The sequence below is a fragment of the Drosophila hydei genome, unplaced genomic scaffold (genome assembly GCF_003285905.1).
Source record: "Drosophila hydei strain 15085-1641.00,03,60 unplaced genomic scaffold, DhydRS2 tig00008130-arrow-arrow-pilon, whole genome shotgun sequence".
Lineage (NCBI taxonomy): Eukaryota > Metazoa > Arthropoda > Insecta > Diptera > Drosophilidae > Drosophila > Drosophila hydei.
This window is the reverse complement of record NW_022045839.1, coordinates 1,476,912-1,484,463: the sequence shown is the minus strand read 5'-3', so window position 1 is coordinate 1,484,463 and position 7,552 is coordinate 1,476,912. Positions and strand designations below refer to the sequence as shown.

The following is a 7,552-nucleotide window of genomic DNA, read 5'->3' as shown; positions in this document are numbered from 1 at the left end:
TATCGAAAAGTCTACCAATCAACTTCAGCTACGATCTAAAGATTCTTGACTGCGACTCGAATCAGTTTCCCCAATATTTGACTTCCATTTGTTTAAGTATATGTTTAATAATATTTTCAGTAGAATTTACATATGATTCTTATTATTATAATTATTATTGGGATTTAAAATTTAATTTTTAAATACTTAAACAGCTAAGACATTTGCCGTTTCTCTAGCTCACTTTTCACAACTTTTTCACAGTGTCTTAGCACACTGTTGCACGAAGGCAACAAGAAGTGCTCTCTGTTTAAAGTGGGTAGAGTGGGCGTGGCACTTGAATGGGCGAATGTCGGCAGGCAGCGTGTTGCCTGTTGCTTGTTAGCCACGTTCTCTCTCGCTCTCGCTCTCTTTCTCTGTCTTTGGCCAGAGGCCTCTGTTCGGCCAAGTATTTGGAACAGCTGTTTTGCTAGCTGACTTCGTATAGATTAAACAGAAATAACATAAACATCTCAACAGCAAATCGTTTCTTCTATAAACTTATTTTTAAGTAGTGGCTCGCTAAGTGCTCAAAGCATTTGCATGTCTCAACATATATAAAATGGGAAATGTGTAATAGACTTGATAAAAATAACATAAGTCTTAATATATGTATTTCTATATATATGCTAAATGCTTGCCCAGACATTTATTTCATTCAACTTGAACTTGCCAAAAATCATGTTTTAATGAATGAAATCGCAGCCAAGAAAACGTTACTCAACTCTCATATGCAAATGTCTCAAAAGAGAAGGAGAAAGATAGAGATAGGGAGAGAGTGGGAGAGAGAGATGGATGTATTCAATTGGAAGCGCTTGATATAAGTTTCTTTCAAGTTGAAAAGTTTCCTTCTATGATTCGCAGGATGCGTAATGTAAATTATTGTGCATTGCAAATCCTTTTTGCCTCCCTGGGCCCCACGACATCCCTGCGAGAATAAACATTGAGCCAACTTTGAGCATAAATTAGCCATGTGTGTGAGCCGTTGCTGGGTTGCTGTACGGCTGGTTGATGCCCACCACTGCAATGCAGCGATAAAGTGCTGCATATTAAAATCTTTCTATGCCTCGAAATGAATTTTGGGAAAATACCAAACAAAAGCCCGACTTGCAAGGCGAATAAGGATACGCTTTGCTTTACCATGCCATATTCAAATATGTATATCTAGAATGCTTAGCCACAATGAAGGATTTGCTGCTTGGCGCACTTTGTTTTGGTTTGCTCTGGCTGCCGGAATGAATGCGTAACTCCAGATTTCAGCTTCCAGTTTCCAGTTGGCTAATGCCCAGCTACATCTCATCTAAGTATAACAAATTGTTTATGCAAGCGAAACGTGATTTCATTCCATCTGACTGCATATATGTGGCTCTGACTCCTAATCCATACATTCAAGACTATTTGCAAAAGTTGTTTAATACACAAATATCATCATGAATATTTATCTAAAGGCGCAGTTTAGAAGATAATAATCAATAAGAATCTGCCTGGATATAGCTGAGCTAATACTTGTTTTTGCCATGACACATGACTTTTTTACTCTGACTTTTCCATACATTCTGTATAAGTATTTATATAGAAATGTATAGTTGTGTTCATAAAAATAGTAGTGCTGCACTGCACAAAAAAAATAAAATAAGACAAAACTTTGCCAAAGCACAGCTGTAGCAAGTAGTTCAGGAGGCGTGGTATTAGACCGAAAAATATATATGTAAAACTTAATATAGAAGCTGGAACTAATTTTAAATATTATAGTAGCCACTACTATTTTTATTTGGTTAAGTTTTCTTACTTGTCACAAAAAAAATCCATATTAATACGAAATATGTAACTCTTAATATGCAAAAGGTTCAAATTGTTTCCAAAATATTGCGTTAATGTTCAACATTTATTGCTCAGTCGCTCAACTATTTTGGTGAACACAGATCTCTATGCACATCAATATGAGTCACATTCTTGGAATCATATTTGATAGCTTTCAGCTTTACAGCGATATAGTCATGTTATGCTTCTCTGGCTTTTATGTGCCTAGCCCTGTTAACTCACTGTTAACCTAACATAACATATTTATTTTAGCTAACAGTATTCTATCAATGCACTGCTTATGGCGCCTTGCCTGTTATGTAACATTTTTGAGCTGCTCCCACTCATTTCTGTGCACCTGGTGCTTCGGGTCGCCAACTGTCGCCTCGTGAGTCTATGCAATAAATCTGTTTTTTTTTTGTTTTTTACATTTTTTCATTGCTTGTAAAAAAGTTTCTATTGAAATGAAAATACGCTTTAACAACTTTTTTATTGATGTATATAAACAGCTTTTTGTTAGCTACTTAATTTGCATTATTTATATATTAAAAAAAAATATTTTTAATATAATATATACAATTTGTATATATGTAATGTGTTATACTAATTTAAAAATTGAAATAATCTGAAAATAGATCGAGAAGATACATTTATATCCATTCACGGGGCATCCATCAACTTTTCCACCTGCCCAAAAGTATGCAACAAACTGTTTTAATGCAGTTTCTTCTTTTATTTACCTACCTTTGCTGTGAGTGTACTGCGCTCCTTCAATTGACAGTGTCGCTGGGCCGAGTTCAATTTTTTTTGGACATGATAATTTGTAAATTTCCTCGACAATGGCCGTGACAATGATTATGCCCACAAAAACTTTTCCACAGCCATGGCAAATGGTTTTTTTTGTTTTCCTTGTCTCTCGCTGCCTGCTCTGATTTTGACCAGCTGCAGCGTAGCTTTGGCTGGTGTTTTTTTGCTTTTGTGCTTCTAGTTGTTGGATAAAGTTTTAGCCAAGGTGGCGTACTAACAAAACTTTTCCATTTACTCAAACAGATGAACTGCTCGCGCGCTTGAAGGCGAGTTTTCTTTTGGCAGCGCGTTAATCCTTTTAGAACTGCTCGAGTCGCGGCGGCTTGCTGAGGGCTGCGGCCATCGAGCGAGTACTTCGTCAGCTATTTATTGAAAGAGCAGCCCAAAAGCGTATTATCTTTACCTCAAAGTGCTTTATCGATGGCTGCGTAAAGCCAAGACTAAATGTGTGTGTGTGTGTGGGTGGGTGTGTGTTAAAGCATTCTTTGGCAGTTTGGCGGAACTAATTAAGTTCAATTTAAATGAAATACGAGCTGCGATTTGGCCACACGGAGAACGTCGAACGTCGAACGCCGAACGAGCATCATAAAGTCAGTGAGAGCAAAAATAATGCACGCACCCATCACATGTCCAATGGGCCGTATACGCAATCTGAAACTGGGGCTAGGCTGCTGGAGCTGCTGTTAAATTAATGCCAGCTCGTAAGTTTAACAAGGAATTCAATTCTTTTTTTTTTTTGCGCCTCACCAAGTAAGACGAATAGTGGATACTTTCTCGAGGGCGTCGCTAGGCCACGCCCACACCCCAAACAGCACTGCCTCCCCCTGCCAGCAGCCATAGCAGCCGTGCGCACACACACGTTTGCCTCAACCTCTCAACGTCCTCTTGGCTGGCTAGCTGCCTCCTCCTTCTTTTGTTCCACAGCGCGTGTTAGTGTTATTTACGCTCGATGAAAATTGATGCGAATAAAACTGTGAATGCACTGAATATTGTTTTATTCTTTCTTTTTTTATGCTTTTTTTATTCATATATTAACAGATTTCTTAAAAATGCAATAAATTTCATATGCATTAACCCCATTCCATCAAATTAATTTATATTTATTTTTTATACAATTTTTGACTGCATTTTTTCTTGTTTTTTTTTTTTAGCAAATAAACTTAAATTTAAATTCTGTTTTTTTTTTGTTTGGTTTTTGTTTTTCTTATTGTTTTGCTTTAATCTCTGGCTTCTGTACAACAGCTTAGCTATATATTTATATATATTATTTAGCATAAATGTAATCGAAATCATTGTGATCACCGTTGAAACAAAAACATTCACAATAGTCAAATCGTTCCTGGTTATATTCTCCATCGTTTAGCTCTGTCTACGTCTATGAGTTTGTTCTCTGTGTTCCGTATGCTAGTTACGTTGCTTGAGTTTGAATTACAATTAAACTAAATTCAGTATTTGAAGTCTTTGTCCTTTCGGTTCCATTAAACTACATTTAAACATATTACATATGCGTATTAACAAGAGAATTTCTTTACTTTTCTTTAACTGTGATTTCGGCCCGAATTGAGAAGAAAACATTCGATTAATTGGTAAATAATTATTTGCTTTGTTAACAAATCTCTTTGGCCTAGCTTTCAACTACAATATAAGCATAATAATAATGATAATAATAATAATAATAATAATAATAATAAAACTTATAGATATATATTCACTTATCATAGTTTAACATAATTAATGCTTAAGTCTTATTTAGTTTTCCCCCATTTTCATATGTTAGCTTTACAAACTAAATAAATACATACTCGTACCATAGCTGCGACTGTGTGTGCGTGTGCGTGTGTGAAAAGAATAAATCATGTTTAAAAATTAAAATTATTTAATTAGCCATCATAATAATCCCACACACACACACAAATAAGTATTCTCTATTATGCGGGGAAGACATTTTAGTTTTCGATACTCGTTCACGAAATGCAAAGCGTGCATATAGGTTTTATGCCCTTTTCATGTGTCTTGAAATTTTCCATTGAACCTGAAGTCGAAGTGCTTAAGTTTCTTGTGGGGCGTGGCAAATCTCTCTATAGATTGACTTGTTATTATACTTTATCTACGCTCATTGCTCATTGCTCCTCTCTCCCTTGGGAGCTGAGCAAATCGTAAGACAAAATCTCAAAATACTTCTCAGTTTTAGAGTTAGAAGCAGTTGGTTAATGCGTTTAGCCACGGCTAAATTCGGATAGATATGCATGTTAAAACAACGATTTAGCGTGAACGAGCATTAGGCAGTCGATAGCAACCGACAGCAATGATTTAATTGTGTTTTTTTCAATCTTTTTCTTGTTTTCTCTGTATAAAAATCTATTCTCATATGCTTTACATGCCATTATAATCGAGATATATGCATAAAGTGCGATAGTTATATACTTTTAAAAAACCAGCAAGATAATCAATATATATATATATAGTCTGTATCTATATATAGTTAGTATATGCGTGAGACACACTGATAGACTTTGAGTATTGGAATATGTTGTATTCCTTTCTCTCTCCTTCTCTCCCTCTCTCTCTCTCTCGCTCGCTCTCTATCTCTTGGTGGTGATTAAATGTTCTTAAGTTCTATGTTAATTCACACATTATGTAAGTATTCGGGGACAGCTTGTTTAGGGCTTAGCTGAGACAATTAGTCCAACAACACACAGTTCTACATGTACGAGATGCGAAATTTATTCTACTTTTCTTTATATATATTAATTATGCTTGTATGACTGTCTCTTCACTATGTGTACGTAAGTGTGTGTGTGAGTGTGTGTGTGTGTACCTGCATTTGTCCTTTTAAATACATTTTTATTTTAGCTTTTTATTGTACAAATTAAATTTTGGCATATTGATTGAGTAGTTCGAAATTCCTGCTCTAACTTCTTGTGTTTTGTTTTCATACCAGTTTATTGATTTTCTCTCTCAATGTTTCTCTCTTTCTATCTCTCTTTAATTAATTAGTTCGCTTAGCTACTTAAGTCTAGAATTTATTTTAAATGCTTTTCATTTTTATTTCGTTTTTTTAATGCAATTTTGGCAGACCTATGTGAGTATAAGCTTTACATATCTTTAGCTGTGTGTGTGTGTGTGTGTGGGTGTAGCTCATCCCAGACGTTATGCTATATTCAAATTTCTGCACATGTTTATCTTAACTGAAAGTTTTTGGCCAACATCTTGTGTCTTCTGTGCAAAAAGTATTTCCATTTATTGTCTGTCTGTGCATATGGATTGGAAATACGAGACTCTGTAGAGAAGTACGAATCAATCAGTTCAATATTTGTGAATGTTATATAAATACAGTGCCTCAAAACATAAATAAACTCTGTGAAAATAGAAGTAGTCAGTTACACTTAGCGAAAACTTAAAATGTTTAGCCTGGCGGAGAACTAAAATTCTATTTGTTTTAATTTGCAAAAAGTTCTGCTGAGTTGTGGTAGATATTTTCTTGAAGTGTACGTGCTGCTGCCACTCCGATGTGGCATTAAGCTCCATTATAATTTTACTTATTTTCCCGCTCATTTAACTTTTATCTGCGAACGGCAATCACAATTATTCAATAGCGGAAATCCCAGCGAAAGGCGAACGCACACAGACGCCAGGCGTGACAATGTGCTGGCTGCAAGCTCATGCAAGGCCCTTTCAAATTGATAAACACACACTCGCACACACACACCCACTCAGGCACACTTTCAGACATATCAGCCCAATGATATGTATAGTCCATGTGCTGTTGGCCTCTTTGACTGTTGGCCTATTCTTAATATTCGACTTTCTTAGTTCTGCTGCTTGGAAATTTCTTTGTCTTTGCCTCTTGCCTCAGCGCAATGAATTTCGAAATATATTTAATTTCATTTTTAATTACTTTCACTCGGCTCAGTCAGTCAATCGAACGGGTGGAGATGCTTGCACAGTTTTCTCTCTCGCTGCCTGCAGCTGCGTTTATCTGCGACTGCATTAGCGTGAGACTTGGTAATTACAGCTCGATGAATATTAATTAACACACACACACACACACACAGAGACAGGCACAACCACACGCACACCCAGATACACAGCCACGTCTGTCGCCTGCGTTTGCCCTTGGCAAAGGATGCCCGTCGAGAGGCAGCTAAGGGTGCTCGCATTGCATTGATGCTCCGCATAATAGAATTGTCATGATGTGCTCCAGCGCGGCTAGCAGAAGTTAATGGCGTCCCCAAGATGAGCATGTCACGCTCGCTGAGCTGCGACGAGCAGCAAATGTGCGGCAAGCACTTAAGACTCCATCCAAAAACTGCTGCTGCCGGGGTAAGACAATAATGATACCTATAAGTAGACATAGATCGCAGAGACCGAAAGGCGAATGAATCCTTTGATTATGCCAAAGCAACTGCGTTGCCTGCACATAATGTGAATCTCTACTGGGCGTGGCAGCAGCCTTCACTAGCTACTCCCTCTGCAAATATGGCGCTCTAACTTCCAGCAACAGTTCAAGCACTTTTGCTGAACGCCCAGCGCTACTCCAGCTGCTCCTCTGCAGCTGCTGTCATCTGTTTGCGTTTGCTTATACCCTGAGCTGATGGCAAATGTGATTTTAGGGCATAATCGGTTTGTGCAAATGTATGTAACATGCAGAAGAAGCCGTGGTAGGTTCCATGTTGTCTTTGTCTTTGTCTCAGTCTCAGTCTCAGTCTCAGTCTCAGTCTCAGTCTCAGTCTCAGTCTCAGTCTCAGTCTCAGTCTCAGTCTCAGTCTCAGTCTCAGTCTCAGTCTCAGTCTCAGTCTCAGTCTCAGTCTCAGTCTCAGTCTCAGTCTCAGTCTCAGTCTCAGTCTCAGTCTCAGTCTCAGTCTCAGTCTCAGTCTCAGTCTCAGTCTCAGTCTCAGTCTCAGTCTCAGTCTCAGTCTCAGTCTCA

General features: G+C 37.6%; 1 protein-coding gene across 4 annotated transcripts in view; it reads right to left on the bottom strand.

Moving 5' to 3' along the window:
• Nucleotides 1-3,817: 3,817 nt before the first annotated feature.
• The window catches only part of LOC111598029 (nephrin), a 76,047-nt gene continuing 72,312 nt past the window's right edge, over nt 3,818-7,552 (bottom strand). For 2 of the 4 annotated variants that reach the window (XM_023313057.2, XM_023313054.2), the window contains one exon: nt 3,818-4,167. The gene's annotated coding sequence lies outside the window, so the exon portion shown is untranslated. Of the gene's footprint in view, nt 4,168-5,678; nt 5,906-7,552 lie in introns of those variants that run through there. The other 2 variants (XM_023313052.2, XM_023313056.2) reach the window with 1 other exon arrangement.